This window comes from Vulpes vulpes, chromosome 12, assembly GCF_048418805.1.
Source record: "Vulpes vulpes isolate BD-2025 chromosome 12, VulVul3, whole genome shotgun sequence".
NCBI classification, from domain to species: Eukaryota; Metazoa; Chordata; class Mammalia; order Carnivora; family Canidae; genus Vulpes; species Vulpes vulpes.
Window position 1 is genome coordinate 50,483,351 of NC_132791.1, and position 21,856 is coordinate 50,505,206.

A 21,856-nucleotide genomic window follows, 5' to 3' on the forward strand; every position below is an offset into this window, starting at 1 on the left:
GTTATGTGCCATACACTGTGAACTGCCATGACAGTGCTAAAAAAAAAGTCACACCAAGTTATGTTTCATCTTAAGAGCCAATTGATTCATTCATTCAATATATACTTAACTGAGCTGTAGTAAGCGCCAAGCATTGTTCTAGATGCTGATCAACCAGCTGTCTATCCAGATTACTATGAACCATGGCTAGAACTTAGAACCATGGGGGCAAAGGTGCACAGAAGTAAAGGAATATTCCTCCTGTGTGGACGGACTTCCTCAATCCTACATGGGATAATTTCTGCCAGGTAGGCAAAATTAGCCACATTAAACTAAAGAAATTCAAGGAAAGACTGAAAGCTTGTCAGTAACAGGTCACAAACTATAAAATGTTATAAACAAACTTTAAGAAGGGCTGAACTCAGCTGTAGCTACATCAAGGGTATAGGATAAAAGCCATCTGGGCCAGCCAGTAAAGGTAACAAAGTAAACCAAAATATCCTCCACTGTCTAAGAGGAGAAATTTCAAAGGCATAGGGACACAAACAAACAAACAATAAAATGTGTGGATAGATATGAACACAGCCATTTCCTAAAATAGAAAGTAGACAGGTCTGGCTAATCCTTACTTAGTAACACTGGAACTGAACGGAGGCCAGAGGGGGGTAGTGCAGATATGTGGGAGAGAGAATATATGAATAACAGGGAGATTAAGTTGAGGAAGGAAACATCATGAGGAGAGAAGCTTGAAGACCAAACACTAGACTGTAGTTAACTACTAGACAGTGTTTAATAAATGTTAATTACTAGTCTCACTACCATCATCATCAAGTACTAACCATATTATGTATTAATCAAAAAAAGGGAAAAATTATTTGTGCAAGTAAACAAACAAGGACTAGAAAGGATACCCTAAATTAACCATTGCAGTTACCTTTGGGAAGAGGCATGGAATAGGGAAATGGCAGGAGAAAGGGGTCCTTGTGCTTTCTTTTATATATTTCTGTATTGTTTTAACCTTTTCACAAAGGGAATCTACTAATGCATTACTTGCATAATACAAAATAAAAATAGTAAATCTAAAATTGTGGTAAGTAAAACACTTACAAGTGCTGGTATGATACAGAGGCAAAACTAACGCATGCTATGTTAGAGGTTAGGATGGTGATTTCCCTTTGAAAGGAAGGATATCAACTAGAAGGAACCCTGAGTTTCTGCCATTCTGGCAAAGTTCTGCTTCTCCTATGGGTGATTATATGGGTGAGCCCAGTTTGTGAAAATTCAGCTGGTGGGAAACCTAAGATGTATACACACTTCTGTACGATTTTTAAAATTTTTCTGGACATATAAAGAAGTATAGAGTACTCAGTTTCCTTTCCCATTTTTCTCCCCATTATCAATCAATTCCCCTTCTCACAGGTAATCTTTGCAATTGTCTTTCATGTCCTTACAGAGAAATTTAACACAAATATATAGTAAAGCTTTTTTTTTTTTTTTTTTACATAAACAGTAGTATTCTAGGGGCTCCTGGGTGACTCAGCAGTTGAGCCCCTGCCTTCGGCCAACGGTGTAATCCTGGAGTCCCGGGATCGAGTCCCACATCGGGCTCCCTGCATGGAGCCTGCTTCTCCCTCTGCCTGTGTCTCTGCCTCTCTCTGTGTCTCTCATGAATAAATAAATAAAATCTTTAAAAATAAGAAACAAACAGTGGTATTCTAAAAGAAAAAGGTATTCTAAAAAGAAAAAGGTATTCTAAAAAGAAAAAGGTACAAACATATAAACAGTGTATCTTCAAGATCTTCCCATTCCAATATAGAAAGTGCTTCCATGGATTCTTTTCTACTGTACAGAATTCTAGTATAAAAGTAATCTTAAAAGTATGTCAAACTATGTCATTCCTCTGCTGAAAAGTTATTCAGTGGCTTCCCAATATACTCGGTATCCAAATTCCTTAACGTCACTTTATAGGGCCTATATGATCTGGTCTTTGGTCTTTCCTCCAAAGTCATTTTTGACCATTCTCCTACCTAACTTTGCACTTAACCAGTCTTGACTTCCTTCCATTTCTCAAGTGCTCCCAGGTCATTTCTACCCCAAGGCCTCTGCACTTGATGTTTTCCTCCCCTGATTCTCTCTGATCTTATTTAACATGCTTACTCTTTCAATTAATTCAACTGCTCAAATGTCACTTCTTGAAAAAGGACTTCCCTGGCCATTTTATCTAAAATAGCATATCACCATCACACTCCCATCATCATTCTCTACTGCCTGATCCTATTTACTTTTCTTTCATGGTATTTATCCTAACCTGATCAACCCATCAATGTTATTTACTTATTATATGTCTTCTCAGTGAAACATTAGTAGGCAGGTAGCTTCATGTTCCTTATCCCTCATCAAATTCCCCTGGACTGAAAACAGTGCCTATTTATTAAGTGAGCAAGCAAGTAGTGAGCTAAAGAAAAACAAGCTGGAAAAATATACATCCCTTTTTATCAGAGCAACTGTATAAAAGTTAAAACAAAATCTTGTACTTACGGGTATGCACAGATTTGGTAAGAGAATAAAAGCATAAATAAAAATGATACACCAATCTCAGGACAATGAATACTAGTTGCCACTGCTAAAAGGAAAGAAGTATGAAGAATGGAAAAGCTTCAGCTGTGTTTCTTTTAAAACCAGATTTTAAAAAGATTTAGCAAGTCATTAGATATTACTCTATATAGATATATATATATCTATATAGATATAGATATAGATATATAGATATAGATATAGATATTAGATATACTCTACTCTGTTAAAATATTTCATAACCCAAAATATTCAAAATTTTTAATTTTTAAAAAGTATATGATGAAAACAGAATATGATCAGATTCTGTCCTTTATAAGACCATGAACCAGGTATCACTGTTTCTAAGTCTACCAACTCTTCCAAAAAAAAGGGATGATGGTTCCTAAGTGACTGAAATGTTGAAGTAATAAAATATTTTGGGACACCTGGGTGGCTCAATCAGTTAAGCAATCAACTCTTGGTTTTCGCTCAGGTCATAATCTTAGGATCATGGGACAGATCTCTGTGTTGGGGTCTGCGCTGAGCATGCAGCCTGCTTATTCTCTCTCCCTCTCCCTCTGCACCTCTCCCACTGCTTGCTTGCATGTGTGTGCACTCTAAAATAAATAAAACCTTTAAAAACAATAAAATATGCATGCACATGTGTACACACACATAATATATGCTTTATACACTAAAAAGTGCTTTTTTTTTTTTTTAAAGATTTTTATTTATTTATTAATGAGAAACAGAGAGAGGCAGAGACACAGGCAGAGGGAGAAGCAGGCTCCATGCAGGGAGCCCGACATCGGACTGGATCCTGGGTCTCCAGGATCACGCCCTGGACTGAAGGTGGTGCTAAACCGCTGAGCCACCCGGGCCGCCCTAAAAAGTGCTATTTGAACATTAATTATGATCATTAGTATTGAAGGGAAGAAGGAAAAAAAGAAAAAAATTTTTTTAAAAATGAAGGGAAAGGGATCCCTGGGTGGCGCAGCGGTTTGGCGCCTGCCTTTGGCCCGGGGCGCGATCCTGGAGACCCCGGATGGAGTCCCACGTCGGGCTCCCGGTGCATGGAGCCTGCTTCTCTGCCTCTCTGCCTGTGTCTCTGCCTCTCTCTCTCTGTGACTATCATAAATAAATAAAAATTTAAAAAAAAAAAATGAAGGGAAGAAGAATCAAGACTCAAAATATGGCTGGATTTAGCACCTAGGTGGGTCAGTTAAACGTCCAATTCTGGACTTTGGCTCACATCCTGATCTCAGGGTTGTGGCATCAAGCCCTACACTGGGCTCTAGGCTGGCCTTGGAACCTACTTAAGATTCTCTCTCTCCTGGGGCAGCCCAGGTGGCTCAGCAGTTTAGCGCCACCCTCAGCCCAGGGCGTGATCCTGGAGACCCGGGATAGAGTCCCACATCAGGCTCCCTGCATGGAGCCTGCTTCTCCCTCTGCCTGGGTCTCTCTGCCTCTCTGTGTGTGTCTCTCATGAATAAATAAATAAAAAATCTTTAAAAATAAACTTTGAAAAAAAAAAAAGATTCTCTCCCCTACTCCCTCTACTTCCCACCAATCGCTCTCTTAAAAACAAAAACAAAACAAAACAAAACAAAAAGGCTGGATCTAGTACCAACCTAACATACCCATCACTATACCACTTATACACACTTTCTGGTCCAACCCAAATTCCTATACTTCTGCCCATCTGGGTCTTCCTAGAGAAATCTCAGTCATCCTTAAGGAAAAGCTCAAGGCCAATTCATTTGGTGAATAATTCCTTCACCACCCAACTCTAAAGAGGCTATGATCATTGAGTATCATAAAAATTAATAAGACAGTGATAAGAACAGATCTTAACTTCCCAAAAGGAATACAAAATCCTTCCAGGAGGAAGCCTTCAGCACCTGGCACCACTCCATGCATTCTACCACATACTAAAAGAATGTTTAATGAACAGCCATTGATTTTTCTATCAACTGTACCTTGAAATTAAAGATAACTTCAAATTTTAACCCAGGTGACTAAGATAATAACTCCATTAGCAGAATTCAGGTCACTCAGAAAGCAGTTTAGTCAGTAGGGAAGACGGTTAACTCTACTGGAAAAGGGTCATGACTGGAGACACAGGTTTAGCAAGGAAAAAATGAGAAAGATTTAAGATTTCGCACAAAGAGCTGAAACAGTAATAAAAAAATAGGTTTTCAGCAGAAAGAGAAGGCTGGTATGTTAACAGCTGTGCATTAGGGAACACTGGTAGGGAAAAGGAAGAAGTTACCAGTGAAGTATTGTTAAAAGGAGGAGTTTAGGATTAGATGCAATGGTACTGCAGAATTTCAAACACAAGATAAAGTTTAAAAATAATGTGAACAAAGAAAAGGCCAATGACTGGTTAATGAGGATGTCATTAGTCCAACTCCAAGAGACTGGTTTCAGAAAAAAGATTAGGTGTCAGATTCCAAAAACCTAAGAGTCAATATTAAGTATTAGTTAAATCTAGTACTGGGAAAGGAGTAGGGACAAACCACATACTCAACTCTTTAAATATTGAATGATTAGAAATTTTAGAAACCTCTCATGATACTCTCTCCAAAAGTATTTTACAACTTTGCAAACTAAGTAAGTTGTATGTGCAAGTAATCTGAGGACTCGTTATCTAAGTCTTACCTTACAAAGTTAAAAAAAGGGAGCGAAATTCATTCCAAAAATTTACTGATGAACAAGCATTGATAGAGCATTTCACATAAGAAAATATCACAATGGCCATTAGATGGTAAAATGGCCTCAACATTAGTTATCAGAAAAAAAAATTTTAAGAAACCAGTGAAATATCACGCCATATTATACATAAATCCCTATGACCCAGCAATTTCATCCCTAGGTATATATCCAACAAAAACAAATGCTATTGCTGCCAAAAGTCAAGTACATGTTCAAAGCAACTTTATTTTTACTAGCCCCAAATATCCACCAACGGTGGAGTGGGCCAATAAATCATAGCAACAAATTCAAATAGAATACTTCACAGCAATGACAAAGAACTAACATATGAAAAACATGGATGAATCACACAGACATGATATCACATAGATATAATGAAGAAGTCAGATATGAAAGATCACACATTATATCATTTCTTCTCAAAAACAGGAAAAACTAACCTATGTCATCAGAGACAAGGCGGCTACTAAGTGAGGGTAAGAGAGAGTTCTGGGGATAAAGAAATATTCTACAACTTGATTTGGATGATGATGATACAGATGCAAACATATGTAAAATTTCACTGAGCTATGCACATAAGATTTACCAAAAAAAGTATTTAAAAAATTTGTTAGTGAACTAATCATTTAGAAAACTGGTTCCCATTCACTACCATCTCCCTTACCATAATGGCTAATAAACCACCAGTGAAAGTGCAAAGTTTGCAAAATATGAGATTTCAAAAAGTTTTTTAAAATAATGCCTAACAATGTAGGGCATGGGATTTAATTTTACCCTACCAGCCCCACAACCAAATAAATTAATGTTAACTGTTTCAGGAAGGCTGACAAAGGCCAGGAAACTCCTGAGCCAGAGACAAAGGACTTTTATCACTCACCGCACAACAAGCAGCATAAGCATCAGATGTGCTGTTGCCTTTGCCTCCAAGAGACCCATGGGAGTGATGTAATATGGCCAAGAAGGACAGTACTCCTGCGGTGAGTTTGCACTGATGAGGAACATTTAGCCTGGGAAACTGACGATTTTACAGTTACATCAAGCAAGCCTCTCTTTGTGGAAAGAGAATAGCTTCACTATCAAAGGATTAAAAGTTGTCCTTAGTAAATAAAATCAATGTGTATTTTGTTAATGGATATTCTTGTAAAAAAAAATGTAAATGCTCTTTATGTAGCATAAATGACAAATATAAAGAATGCCCTATCACACTAATAAGTTATTGTGAGAAAAATTACACATAATAGGATGCCTGGGTGGCTCAGGCGGTTGAGCATCTGGCTCTTGATTTTGGCTCAGGTCATAATCTTGAGGTCCTGAGATAGAGCCCCGCATCGGTCTGCACTGTGCATGGAGCCTGCCTGCTTTAGTATTCTCCTTCTGTCTTGCCACTCCCCTCCCCACCATGCTCTTAAAAAAAAAAAAAAAAAAAATTTTTTTTTAAAGATTTTATTTATCCATCCATGAGAGACACACAGAGAGAGGCAGAGACACAGGCAGAGGGAGAAGCAGACTCCCTGCAAGGAGCAGTGTGAAACTCAATCCCAGGACCCCGAGATTACGACCTGAGCTGAAGGCAGACAGATGCTCAACCACTGAGCCACCCAGGAATCCCCACCAAAAAAATTTTTTTAAATAAACCTATCCATCAAACTTGATTCATGCTTTATTCACTGTAAGAATACATGTTTACAGTTATAACCTAATATTTTTCTAAAATTTTAATCTTTGAAAATAAAGTCCCAGACCTTTTATTCATAGTTCAGTTTAAGATACTGATCAAATTTTATTTTTTTAAATTTTTTTCTTTATTTATTTATGATAGTCACACAGAGAGAGAGAGGCAGAGACACAGGCAGAGGGAGAAGCAGGCTCCATGCACCTGGAGCCCGACGTGGGATTTGATCCTGGGTCTCCAGGATCACGCCCTGGGCCAAAGGCAGGCGCCAAACCACTGCACCACACAGGGATCCCCCTGATCCAATTTTAAATAGTTTCATTTTAAATGCGCTTTTTAGAACCAATTATCATTATTTCAGGAAAACCTACACATAACATGAGCTTTTCCTGATGACTTAGTTATCCTTATGAACCTCTCTGCTGCTGTACTGTGCTGGAAATTCTCTGTAAAAAGCACAGGACATGGGCTGCGTTGCTACTGACTAAACAGACAAAAGCACATGAATGATCTTAAAAAGTTACTTATAGAGATAGAATTTTGGACATTTGGCTTTCTTAAAAGACTGTAGCTATTTCAAGGATTCCAACAGCTTCCTTTCAAAATCAGCTCCTTTGATGATGATGATAATAATAATGACAGTAATAATAATAAACTACTACCATTTATTGAACACTATGTCAAGCACCGTTAAGGACTTACACTGAGAGACCAAAAATCATTAAAATCTCAAAAGAGTCATATCAGGTAAATTCCATTATTCTCATTTTACAGATGAGAGAACAGACAAGGGGAAATTAAATATGACTTATTTCTATAGATAAGAAATAGAGGCAGGAATTGAATCCTAGCAGTCCAGCTCCAGAACCCACACTCCTAAACATTGTACACAGTACCTCCTAGAAAGAAAGCTTCTCACCAAGGAATATCTTTCTCTTAAAGATCTTTTCTATTGTTCTCCATATTTTTTGTTTCAACAAAACATTCAAATCATTGTTATCAAAAGATTATACAGTTTCAGAGACTAAGAATAATCCTGTCAATATGCTGATTTTCAAACTGATTTTTTATACTACTCAACCTATCTTATCAACTTCTTCATCTACTTTAATCCTCTCTTCTCTCAACTGAGCTAAGTCAATAGGTATGAAAGATTGTTTACTACTATCGTAAAAAAAATTTACATTTATTATGGTAGTCTTACTCCAAAGCCTTTCAACATTCATTAGGACATTTCTGCCACACTAAACACTAGAACACAGTATGTGTGTATATGTCTGTATACACATATATGTATACACCACACACAATTACACACGCTCAACTCTATTTCACTCATCCACTTCCTAATATGTAATATTTAGATTTCTAAATAAAATTGTTATACTGGGATTAAAACTGTTTTATTATACCCATATGATCAATATTCTCCTGTAAACTTTCCTGGAGAATATATCAGATTCAAAATAACACCTTGATCCACACTGAAGTAAGGGTATCATAGTGCATGGGACACAGCAATAGATTCATTTCACTATATTCACTTAAGTCCTTGGTCATGAAAGATTTTTCTCAATACGTCCACAAAAAGATAGATTAAAATACTATACTTTTTCTAGTTTGCGTGTATTAGCATGTTACGTGAACTCTAAGAAAACATGCAATACCTCTGGAAAATCAGTGTATGATTAGGTTTTTTAAGGGACCAAAGGGTTTCATTTTGAATCTCTTATCGAAAAGTTGGTTCAATTTTCATAACCCTTTTGCCTTTCACTATATAAAACGAATTTAGAAACACTAAGACACCCATTCTCAGTTCAGTCAGCTGACTGTGTAACCATTCATAATTCTTTCCCATAGTATCTCTAAACTTATCCCAGTAATAGAAAAAAGTCCCTAAAGGCTATATTTGTAACTTTAGTCTTGAGAGGTTATATATTGCTGGGCAGTTTAATCTGGTGCTCTATGCTCCCTTTCTACAATGCTTTCAGAAACTACTGAGGTACAATTATAACCAGTGCTAAACTTAAATGTCAGACTTAGAGTCTTACTTATACAACACACATTTACTGAGTGCATCTAAAAAAAGGGCAAACCACTAAGCCAGAAGCTAAAAGGCTAAAAGATCAATCAGTTCCAGGCCCAAACTAAAAGAATTACAAATTGGTAATTAAAATATGCCCATATCAGGGCACCTAGGTGGCTCAGTGGTTGAGTGTGTCTGCCTTTGGCTCAGGGGGGATCCCGGGGTTCTGGGATCGAGTCCCCGCATCCGGCTCCCTGTAGGGAGCCTGCTTCACCCTCTGCCTATGTCTCTGCCTCTCTGTATCTCATGAATAAATAAATAAAATCTTAAAAATAAATAAATAAAATATGCCCATACCTAGCTACAATACACAATGGAGAATGGCAGATGCCCTAAGGGTGTATAGAGCACTAAAAGAAATTCAGGGGGAAAAAAATTTTTTTTAATAAAAAGAAATTCAGGGAATGGCCCTTTTTGGAATGGGGGAAGTGGAAAGACAAGAAGCATGAAGTAGCTTTATCATAGGCATAAAAGCGATTGTGGGTAAAAATCTACAAAATCTGATTTTTTTTATCTACTATGATGAGTAAATACTAAATACAGTTTGCTAAAACATAGCTGGTAGAATTAAAGTGACTAGGAATATACAATAAAGTTAATCTGTAATATATGCGTTGGGGGATCCCTCGGTGGCTCAGCGGTTTAGCACCTGCCTTCAGCCCAGGGCATGATCCTGGAGGCCTGGGATCGAATCCCACATCAGGCTCCCTGCATGGAGCCTGCTTCTCCCTCTGCCTGTGTCTCTGCCTCTGCGCCTCTCTCTCTTTCTCTCTCTCATGAATATATAAAATCGTTTTTAAAAATATATATGCGTTGTAAAAACCAAATTTGAATTCTAATCAACTTGGGTTCAAATTCTGCATCTAACATTTACAACTAAACCTCTATTTTTTCTATTTTATTTAAGAAATACCAGTTCTGAGAATTAAATGAGATAAAAATTCAGTGCCTGGCATGGTGCATACTCAGTACTGTACTTACTATTGTTGTAATAATGATGAACACTTTGGTAACAGGCTGAGGATTTTAAAAATATAGCTGAGCTACTTTATTTCAACAAATATACAAAGCCATCTACTTAAAAGGTACCATTACTGTATTAACCTTGAGGGAAGAACAAGATGCAAATTAAACTCTCACACAGTGCTTTCGTAAGAAATTAAATTAAATTTTTCTTCACACTATCATCCTTCTGCCCTCAAGAATGTAAGTCTGAAGAGTACTCCAGTATTACTCCAGTACTGTCATACAAGCCACTGACACTCATCTGCACAAGTTCTGAAACTGGTGTTTGCTTCATCTTCCCAAAGGGTGTTAAATGGAAGAAATGACAACATAAACAGAAAGGCAAAGATTATGCCCACACAATGACAACTACACCACAAGTATCACCTGGCCAAAGCCAACATGCAAATACCATCAAATGTTAAGACACATCCCAATTTCAGAGATGTATACTGGGTGAAAAAAAAATGTAACTACACATTAGAAGAAATAAGGAAACAATGCAGCTTTTTCTTTTTGTCCTCCCAATGTCTTCTCATGTTTCCCATCACTTCCCACCAGTATCTGTTGCTCTCCTTTCTCTTTTGTTCTCATTCCTTTGACTCTTCTTTCTTCATTCCTCATAGCTCTTCCCAGATTCCTTACTGCTTACCTCTGTGCTCTCCTCTAAGTAGAAAGGAAAATGCATTTGACAGCCCAGATATGTGAGACGGTACTCTACATGAAAACCTGGCTTGTGAGCAGATTCTATCCATGCCTCTGCCATCCTCATCCTAGGCTATTTAACCCAGTGAACCTACCCTAAAGTATACCACTGGGAAGAATACATATTTATTATTTTTTAAAGGTGATATATTTACTTCCTAAGAAAACAAGGATGCTTCAAGGAACTTAAATTTTGGCATTATTTTCTTTTGCAATAAACATCCCTACGAAGCAATTTCACTTATAACATTTAACATTTATTTAACATTTTAGTATCTATTTACAAATAGATACAAAGCTGAGCCAGTTAATTCTCATCAATATTACAGTTTGAGTGAATATAATTAAATCTAGTGATCAAACACTTTAAAACTAAGATCTTTTTAGAAGGATCATAAATAAAAATGATAGGAAGAGGAATTATCTCAATATAACTGGAAATGGCGGGCAGTGGTGAAAGGTAAAAAGATCATATACTTCTGAGTAAGACTGAAGAAAAAAATCACTGGGCTGCAAATGGCTAGTGAGAAAGTGGAAGGCTTAGCCAGTGTACAAAAAGCTCTGCCTATCTCCAGGTCCCTCCCTCACCCCCAATCACACACACTGCACCAAAGTGAAGAAAAGCCTTAAGGATGAGATGTAGATAAATGCACATATTTGCATAAATTTTGGGAATAATTATCACAAGATCAAAATAGGAATATGAAAATCTATAATTCTAATATAGTTGGTAATGAAGGACAAAAATAAGGAAAATCAAGTATCATTAAGCCAAATGAGGCAGGAAGAGGACAACTGCCCAGTTTGTGAAGCAAAAGGGAAAGGCACCACCATAGAATGGATACTAAACAGGGAAGAATGAATATGAGGCTAGCGTCAGGTTGTTGGAAAGAACCTTATGCACAGGGCTGAGTTCTAAGCAGAAAGAAATGTTCGAAAAGTTAAAAATGACCAAGAGAATTAAGGGGGCAGAGAAGGTAGAGAGAAAATATGGTAGAAATTCAACTATGATACAATGACACTCCAGCTCAGGGATACCCAGACCAGGACAGCAATGGCAGTAGATAGAGACAGAAAAGGAAGATGTGACAGGCATTACAAATAAACAAGAGGACTTGGTGACCACCTATAAGAGAAACAATGGCAAGCAATAAAGGTGATGGTTTAAAAGCTATAAAGTAAAGAAATCTAAAAAGGGCAATTCTAGTTACAGCCAAGGCGAGGCAACAAAGTATTGGTGGAGGGCTGGCTCTAAGGGAGAAAGCACTGATGTACCTCCAAGCAGATGTGAAATTAGAGCTCAAGAGAGAAGGACTCTGTAGATTTGAAAGATCATATGAATAGAAGTGAGTTGTACCTATGAGAGTAGAGGTTTCATTTATTCACAATTTACTGGGTCTAATAAGCCAGGAACTGAGGCTGAAAAAACACTATCCATAATCTCAAAGATCTTAAAGAGTAATGGAAAAAAGAGAAGATGCTGTGAAGAACTTCCTAAGCTGGTTAGCATACCACTAAATTTTCTTCCAGATTTGTTTCCATAGGATAACCAACAAAGACAGGGCATTAAAATAAAGCAAAAAAGGGGGGCACCTGGGTGGCTTAGCCAGTTAAGCATCTGACTCTTGATTCTGGCTCAGGGTGGTGAATTCAAACTCTGTGTTGGGCTCCACGCTGGGCTTCAGATTCTCTCTCCCTCTGCATCACACTGTGCCCTGCCCCCACCCTACTCACATGTGTGCCCTCACTCTCTCATAATAAAAAAATAAAAGAGTAAAATAGATGTACAGCAAGCACAGAAGGTCAGTATCTGAGCAGGCAGGAATGTGTGTTACTTCTTATATCAAAACCTGGAGGTACTTAAGAATGTAACTATAAACAGATTATCTGCTATCACCTTGGCCTTTTTTTTTTTTAATTTTTTTTAATTTATTTATGATAGAGAGAGAGAGAGAGAGAGAGAGAGAGGCAGAGACACAGGCAGAGGGAGAAGCAGGCTCCATGCACCGGAAGCCCGACGTGGGATTCGATCCCGGATCTCCAGGATCGCGCCCTGGGCCAAAGGCAGGCGCCAAACCGCTGCGCCACCCAGGGATCCCTCACCTTGGCCTTTTATAATCTACCTCTGGTTTATGAAGATCCGACTATATAACCCTTCCATTAAACTGTTTTGTCATTTCTCGGAGAAATGACTTCCGAGCTAGAAAGAAAACAAGGATAACGATAAGATTAAGAAATTCCTGTGTGTTAAGTTCCCTGAAATTCTTCCATAAAACTGCACACTTAGGTAATAATGCAGAGTACTTCAGAAACACAAAGAAAAGCAGTGGTATCTCAGCTATAAATGAAAACATGGTAAATTTTAAAAACATCATGCATTACAAAAGAATCTAACACGTTACAAAACACACACACACATATTAACTCTAGTTCAGCTCCAGCATCCCTTCTTCAGGGAAGCCTCCCTAGCCCCTGCTGGGTAGGAGAAATTTCCCTATTATACATTCTCATGGCAAGCATCACATACCTCTACTTTGTAGCACTTAACATACCTGTATTTTTACATTTAATTGTCCACCCACAAAACTGTAAACCTGCAAGAATAAAAATGAGAGGAACCATAGCTATTTTCACTCATCACTGTAGGCTCCATGATACATATGCTCAAGAAATATTTGTTTTAATGAGTGAAATGTAATGTGCATAAAAAGCTACTGAAAGGACCTTAGCTAAAGGACTGGGGTATGTCTCACTTTCAGCCTCATACAATTCTGTACCTTTTAAAACAAACATACTTTATATACGGTCAGGGGAAAAAACAAATTTCAAACCAAAGTGCAACTGCACTTCAGCCATATTAAAATCCATACTAAGGAGAGGATTTACATTTCAAGAGACATTCATATTTCAAAAGAACTCTTTCCACTCTATCTGGTATTACACAAATTTGGAGGCTTGAAATTTAAGAAAAATCGGTAAGAAACTAGGGGCAAATACCTTCTACTCCCGATAAATATTATTAAGAATTAATCTTTCAAAAGCATTTATCTTCCTATACTGGAATGTCTTTTGTACCTCAGAGATTCTACAAATGCCATTCTCTGCCTGAATCACTTTCCTCAAGCCCCAACCGCTAATTTCCAAGCTCTCTTAGCATTTGGGCTTTGGCTTCAGCTATCATCCCAGAGACCCTCCCTGATCACCCCATAATCCTATATAAAGTAGGTTTCCCCCAATCTCTAATCCAATACCATGTTCATTTCTTTCACTCTCTGAACCAATGTGTAATTACGAATGGACTTGATTTTTTTCTCTCTCCCACTAGAATGTAATCTTTAAGAAAACTGTTAAATTTATTTAGTAATTCATTCAAAAGTGTATTTTTTGAGGTAGTATTGTGGGAATATACACATGAATATAAAGGGGACCAAAACCTTTGTCCTCATGTAGCATTATACTCCAGGGGAGGGAGACAGACAAAAGACAGTAATTAAGTGATCATTATAGTTTGTCAGGTGGAAAGTGTTATGGAGAAAAATTAAGCAGAGGAAGGTAAGAGAGATGTGATTTTAAAGAGAGTGGCTGAGCTGGGCCTCAAGTGAGTAGGCACCAACTGAGTCAAAACTTTAAGCAAATAGGTAGAAGCAAGCCAGGTAGATATCCTGGAAAATCACTGCAGGCAAAGGCAACAGGCAATGTAAAGGTCCCAGGGTGGGAGCATGTCTGGCATACCCTGGGAACTGCAAGACCAGTGTAACCTGAGAATAAAGTGAACAAGGAGGGGGAAATAAGAAATGGAGTTAAACAGGTAAGAGACCTGCAAATAAAGACACTGGCTTTAACTCTAAGTCCAATGAGGGCACATTTGAGAGCTCTGAGTGGAGACATGACATTTTCTGACCAACATTATTAAAGAATTACTCTGGCTGATGTGTTGAGAATAAACAGCAAGGGTAAAAGTGGGAGACCCAGTTCGGAGTTGCAGTCAGCTAGGTAAGAGATGATAATGGCTTGGACCAGAGTGATGGCAGTTGGATGGTTAAGTAGACAACTTCACATACGTATCAGGAACTACTAGTAAGTTTCCTGATGGAAGAGATATGGGGACTGTGAGAAAAGAGTCAACAATGATTCCAAGGTGTCAGTCCCAACTACTAGAACAGGATTTCCCATCAACTGATTTGGGGGGAAGGCTGATAGCAAAGCTAAACGAAGATCAGGACTTATACTTTACATACAATAAATGTATGAATGAAATGTGACTAAGCTTCACCAGGCTTCCATTTCAAATAAATTCATATTAATATCAAAAAACCCCAAAGATCCTGTTCTTGCCTCAAGCTACTTGAAGTAGGATCTCTTGGCCAACTCCTAGAAAGGCATATACAAGCCACCCTTCACTCTCATCCCCAAACACACGCACACATGCACACAGCTCATGCCCAGACTTGACAAAACAATTCACAGAAACAGTTCCCTCACTTTCTGTTCCAACATCTCTGTTTCAATCCAAAATAAAAGGCAAGCAACCAATCCAAAACAGAACCTGCTAAGCACATCAACCCATGCAAACAAATGCCCACATGGGTCACAACCCACTAAAACCTCAGCCAAACCTGTAGAAAAGAATTACAGATGGGGAAACAAATTTATCATAACCATCAACAAAATTCAGATTCGTTAGGTTTGAGATTAGCGCTCTACTTCCCACCATTTTAACAAGAATCCCAGATCTGCAGCAGGTTTGAGAAGCAAGGCCCTTAGGATCCCCTGCAATGGAAGAAAGTATATGCAAGAGTAACTTTTTTGTGGTTCATGCGGGTAAGGCTTTAAAAATATCTTACCCTATGGTTCTAATAGCAATAGTAGTCACCAAGTATCAGCACCACTAGTGAGTGTCAAGCCAATCCCAGATCCAGATATACAATTACTAAAACACACAGCCATATTATCTATGGCAGCAGCAAGGAAGAAAAACAAACCAAGAGTAAGTTTGCCTACAAGCTTTCCTAGATTCAGAAATCCTATTATTTATGGGAACATCTACAAGGAAGAGGGGATACAATCACGTGAGCACCAAAATAACTCTCCTAGAGAAACACTTAAATTACCACTTTTCTGAATTGTAGCTGTCAATTTCCAAAGACATCAAAAGTTTTCATAGTGGATTTCAAAGCCACACATGAGCTGAACTCATGTTCCCTGACACTTCTCACAGATTAATCTTATATAGTCTCTCTCTGTGCCCACACAAGTCTCTACCTTATCTCCCACATCCAGAGTTTTGTTTCCCAGTTTTTAATCACTCTAAACTTCACCTGCTCCTCTAAGTCCTCTAATTAAGCAGAGCCTGATCTAGATGTACACTCACCCCCACAGAGAGCCTACAAGATTTCCTATATTACTACCAGATGTGTTCAAGTATACTTGTCCAGGCATGTAGGCACAGGAATAGACACAGAGTTGGTCAATCATTATAGTGTTTTCCTTTAAATTACAAAATCATCAAGGGCAGATACCAAATCATTACATTATAAAGTGTCTCAGAAGCACAAAGCACTAACCTATATCCACAATGCTTTAGGAAGATGCTCTCCAGATACCTCATATGCAACCCAGAGTTCAAGTCACATAGAAGAGGGAACAAATATGACTCTGGGTACCTTCTGAGCTCCTGTCGTCATTCATTTAACTTATACTTTCAACCCCAAAGAGTTGGTCAGTGAGTTATGTAGGCACTCGCTTAACAAAGCACAGAAATGTGAATAAAGAGAAAGAAAACAGAAGACTAGCTTTGAAATATTTCAGCAATACCCCCTTTTTCCTGGGAACATAAAACCAGAATAACTAGATCTCAAGTTATACAGCCTTCCAGATAGGATGCAAGGCAGATCCTAACACATCATGAAAACAGAACTGAACAAAACAAAACTTGTCTTTAAAGCACCAGCCATATTCTGAGCTCATAGTTAAATTGGAAAAGTGTAAGACACTTCTCAGGACTCCAGGTGCTATGCTCAGAGAAAGGTGGGATGGTGACACCAGTTTTTCTCTTACTGTTATTTTCAGCAATAACAAAATAACATCAAAGTAAACCAAAAGGAAAAATCTAGTTAGAATCTCACAGCACATCTAACCACTCTCAAATTTTCATGCAGTATACTAGTCTATAATTTGTATATATGTTACAGGCAAGACTAGCATACCAAAGAATTTAAGAGCAAAACCTGTTTACAAAATGTACTTTAACAACTAGCTTCCAAAAGTCAATTACAATTATAGGACGGTCCATAGAAAATTCTCTAATACAGAATTCTTTCACCTAAAATAATTATCACAACCAAGTTAGGAATATTACAAGAAAAGCAGGAAGAAAAGTCACTGAAACCACCACTCTGCTATGACAGGGCCAAAAACTTCACCTAGCTGCCCAAACTAAAACAAAACATAACAAACCAAAAAACCCACCAAAACTAAAAAGCTAGGAACTAGATGGTTATTTATGAAAAACCTCTGCCATTATCCCATCTTCTCCAAGTTGTAAAACAATTAAAATGTTAGAACATGAAGGTGACATATGAAAATGGGAAATGTCCTAACAACAATCTAAATCTTAACAATTCTTTAAAAAGAATTGCAACTAAAAAAATAATAATAAATAAATAAATAAATAAATAAATAAATAAATAATAAAAAGAATTGCAACTACTAAACAGCTCTCTCAGACTCACAGTTCTAGACAACGGCAATACACTAGATAATCTAGCATTAAAAATTTCAATTCTGCTACCTTTGGAAGTATAAAAACAAGATGTGAGAAGACATGGATAGGCTTCCTGGGGTTGTGTATCTCTTTTTTTTTTTTTTTTTTTTTTTTTTTTTTTTTTGGTGGAAAGCACCCTATCTCTGTGCAGCCTTCCTGGGTCCTACTCTTCCAGATTAACTCTCTTCTTCAAAATATTCCGACTGGGAGAGGTAAGAATCATCCCTCAGGCTATGACTGTCCTTTTTATATAAAAGGCAATTTTCTTCAATGTCCTTGACCTTATGAGTAGACTGTCAAACCCACTGGATGTAAGGTGCTGGTAACATCTAAAGAAATAAACTATTTTGTCTTCTTCTTTGTGATTAGGTTAGTAGGAAACACACACACACACACACACACACACACACACACACACACACAAAGAGAGAAGACAGGGAACACAGACCCTCCAGGAGCAAACAGGGAAGAATGATAAACCAAAGGAATAAAGGTGGCTATATCCTAAAGTATACTCAAGCAGGCTCTGAAATTCACCCAAATGTGTGGCTCATTGCCTAAACCAACATATACATCTGGTAATAATAAACACTGATAAGTCATAAACAAAAAGGGCTTTCTTAATTCAAAAACTCTACAAACTACTGGTAACGTTAAAATTTACACAAAACACTATCAAACAATAGGTGTGAGACGGATTTTAGATAGTATTAGTAATTCAAATTACTAAGAAATGAAAAACTGGTATTTTACTGCCTCGTCTTTAAAACACTAAGAAGCCAGTATCTTTGATTTGACCAAGTTACAAATCTGTTTTCAGTAGACAGAGAAAACATACTGCCTCTGTTTAACGCAAAGGACAAAAAAGATCATCACTGCAAATCATAATGTTTGGGTTCATGATGAAAACAGGAAACAGACAGGCTGCCCAGGTATAATTACGGTTATAGTGTAATGTGCCTTCAGGTTCAGCCAAGAATTAAAACCCAGTGAAGAGTAAGCAGAATTTACTTGCCTCTACCTTGCTGCAGAAGGCAAATTTTAATAATACTTCCAGCAACATGTTACATAACCAACAGTAAACAACAATCTGATTCAAACCTCATTAGTAACAACATTCTGCCACAGTCTCCCACTGAAATTAATAGCTGACTTTGCCAGAGGGGAAAGAAATGCAACACTTACCAATCTACCCATTTCTGTGGCGCCTACCTAGGACAACCAGACAAGTGGATAATACCACCAAATTTGCACAGAATCTATGAAAAATATTTTATTCTTCTCTTTTCCTCAGTTCACTGCCAGCTTTCCTCCCTTTTACCAGACCGTATCATGTGGGTGCATTTAAATCTAAGAGGAAAGCAAGTTGAAGAGGTACACCTAACTTTTGCTGCCTATGTTAGCTATTTCAGATATAAAAGGAATGGAAGGGTAAATGAGGAGGAAATTTTTTTAACAAAGGTACACGGGGGAATCCCTGGGTGGCTCAGCGATTTAGCGCCTGCCTTCAGCCCAGGGCGTGATCCTGGAGTCCCGGGATCGAGTCCCGCATCGGGCTCCCTGCATGGAGCCTGCTTCTCCCTCTGCTTCTCTCTCTGTCTCTCATAAATAGATGAATAAAATCTCTTAAAAAAAAAAAAAAGATACACAGTAACACGCAATAAAAACAGCCACATGAAAAAAAAGCACACTTACTGAGGGATCCACAATATAGGTGGAAAGGAGGACTGCAATCATGCAATCAAAACAAAAGCTAAATTTTAAAAATCTAAAACGTATTATGTACCACCTTTGTGAAGGTTAAATTTTGTTAAACTGTCTCTTATGTTATACATGTTTCGCATTCTTATAATCTTGGGGCTCTCCGCAGAAGGAAAAAAACAGCCACCAAAGAAAGTAGAGGGAAAAAACAGCTACCAAAAAAAAAGAGTAAAAGAAAAAAAGAATGTGTACACATATGTAAATAATCCCTTACAGACTGAATGTGGAACACACTAATTTCCTAACAGTACTCTGCTCAATACACATGAAACTGTCACACTGTGTCAAGGTATTGGTTTTCCTTTCAACAGCCACCAACCACCACGCTGACATCTAGCAGGAATTCTGAACTACTTTGCAATGTCACTAAATCTCCTAAAGTCCTGGAGCCTTATCGGGTTTCAAATTTGAAATCGAAAATTCACTCTGGGCAATTCGGGTCCTCGAGGGATACGGAACTACTCTAGTTTTTAAGAACTTAAATAATTCTTAAAACAGCCAGGTCCAGCACCCTCTCCCGTCCGCTGGCGAAGCCAAGCCACGACCTCCACCTATTCAGCCCCGGCTGCTAGATAAGGACACTTTTGGTAGGTGCTAGGCAACACGCACGATGTGACAAACCCAACCAGACTTCAAAACTTTTTCCACAGAAAGATAAGGTAAACAAGATATACTTAGCACCACACCCATTGAAAGGCACAGGCAGCCAGGAATGTTTCTCCGCCCCCCCACCCCCACCCCCGCCCCCCCCTTCTAGACCTCCAGCTGGTCAGGAAACAATGTCTCTGCAATCAAGATAGTGATCTGGCCCAGGGTGTTCGGGCATTCCTCACCTCCAGGATGGCCTACAGCTCCATGCTCCATCAAAACCAGAATTGGAACATTTTGTTAGGAATCGGGCACGCGTCCAAGATACCCGGACTATCCTCGCCCCAGTTCTTTTTTGCAACCAAAAATCTGCTTTTCTGGCTACTGAGCATGCTCCGATTTAAGACAGGCGCCACATGGGAGTTTTCAACGCTTAGGCTCCAAACTCCACGTAATAACAGCAGCTGAAAGGGGGAAGATAGGGGAGGGGGGGGGAGACGGGAATATGAATTTGAGCACTGATCCTCAAGTGAAAGACCCGGCGGAGACCGACTATGATGAAGGCAAGCGGGCGCCGCTTGGCATTGCTCCTTTTGCACCGATGCAGAAGTTCACACGCGAGGGAGAAGAAGAAATGTTTGCAGGGGGGACACCGGCACGGCAAGCGGCAGAAACCAGGTCTAGCGAGCGGCTGAGCGCGGCGGCAGGTCCCCAGGGCGCGGAGCGTGATTCCCACCGATAAGCGCGATCCTCCTCTCTGAAACGCAAGGCGACGGCGAGTCACCGAGCCCGGGGAGACAGCTCCGCGGGCGGCGGGCGGCGGGCGGACGGCCCCAGCGCGCGGCGGCCTGCGGCCCGGGGACGGCCGACCGCTCCCGCCGACGCCCCACGCCGGCCCGGGGCTCCCCGCCCCCCGCAGGCCGCCGCGGCCCGGGGCTCCCCGCCCCCACCCCCTCCCCCTCCCCCTCCCTCCGCAGGCCGGGGCTCGGCCTACCTCCCCGCCCCGCAGGCCCCGGCGGTTTCCGTTCCGCCCGCGGCCCAACGCCCCCGCCTCGGCCCGACTCCAGCCACCGCGGCCTGATGGGCGAGCCGGGCCCCGGACGGAGCTGCGGCCCCCGGCCCCGCTCACCCGCCGGCTGGACGCGCTCCCCCGGCGCCGTCGCTGCGCTTCCCCTCCGCGCAACTTTATTAGCAGCTCGGCCGCGGGACACGCGCACGGCGCCCGCTCGCCCAGGACCCGGATGAGGGAGGGAAGGAGCCGGGAGGACGCCGCTGGGGTCCGCGCATGCGCGCCAGACGCCAACTGACCGCGGCGGCGCGGGAGGGGGGAGCCCGGGCGCTGGGCTCCGCTGCGATCCGCGCGCGGCTCGAGCTGCAGCGGGGCGGCCCCGGGGAGGGGGCGGGGGGGGGGAGTCGGTCGCTCAGTCCCCGCCGCCCCCGCCGCCGCAGCCAGCGGTCCCCTGGCCACAGCAGCCCGAATACAACTAGTGCCCTCGGACTATTGCACATTTTCTCGGGCATGTAAAAACTGCAGAAAATTCTTTAGAGACAAGTTTGCCGCATTTACTGATTTTCTTCTTAAAGATTTTATTTATTCACGAGAGAGAGAGAGAAGCAGGCTCCACGCAGGGAGCCCGATGCAAGACTCGATCTCGGGTCTCCAGGATCACGCCCTGGGCCGAAGGAGGCGCTAAACCGCTGAGCCACCCCACCCGGGCATCCCCACTTACTCATTTTGTAACTATGAGTCTATGTGAAGAGAATCCTCTTTCTGTGAAAACTGGCTTCAAAAGAAACCTGTGAGCAGCTGCTTACTAGATGCAACCCTAACCCCCCCTCCGTGGAAACCCTGGGGAGTCTGCAGTTCCCCACATTAGGACTGTCCGTGTATTGCAACGTCAACCCCAATAGTTGAAGATACGCACGCCCTTCTGCACCGGTGAGGCCACTGCGGTGCCCGGAGGTTGGCATCCCTCCACTCTGGCATCCCTCCACTCTGCCTCCTGGGGCAGAGAACCCTTTAAGC

General features: G+C 40.3%; 1 protein-coding gene across 3 annotated transcripts in view; it reads right to left on the reverse strand.

Annotated features, from left to right (window-relative positions):
* Positions 1 to 21,131, reverse strand: part of SMAD5 (SMAD family member 5) — a 54,875-nt gene extending 33,744 nt beyond the window's left edge. Inside the window, exons 1-2 of one of the 3 annotated variants that reach the window (XM_072728547.1) lie at positions 20,960 to 21,115; positions 20,076 to 20,587 (exon numbers count right to left, since the gene is read on the reverse strand). The gene's annotated coding sequence lies outside the window, so the exon portion shown is untranslated. Of the gene's footprint in view, positions 1 to 20,075; positions 20,588 to 20,959 lie in introns of all 3 variants that reach the window. The other 2 variants (XM_072728545.1, XM_072728546.1) reach the window with 2 other exon arrangements.
* Between the last annotated feature and the right edge of the window lie 725 nt (positions 21,132 to 21,856).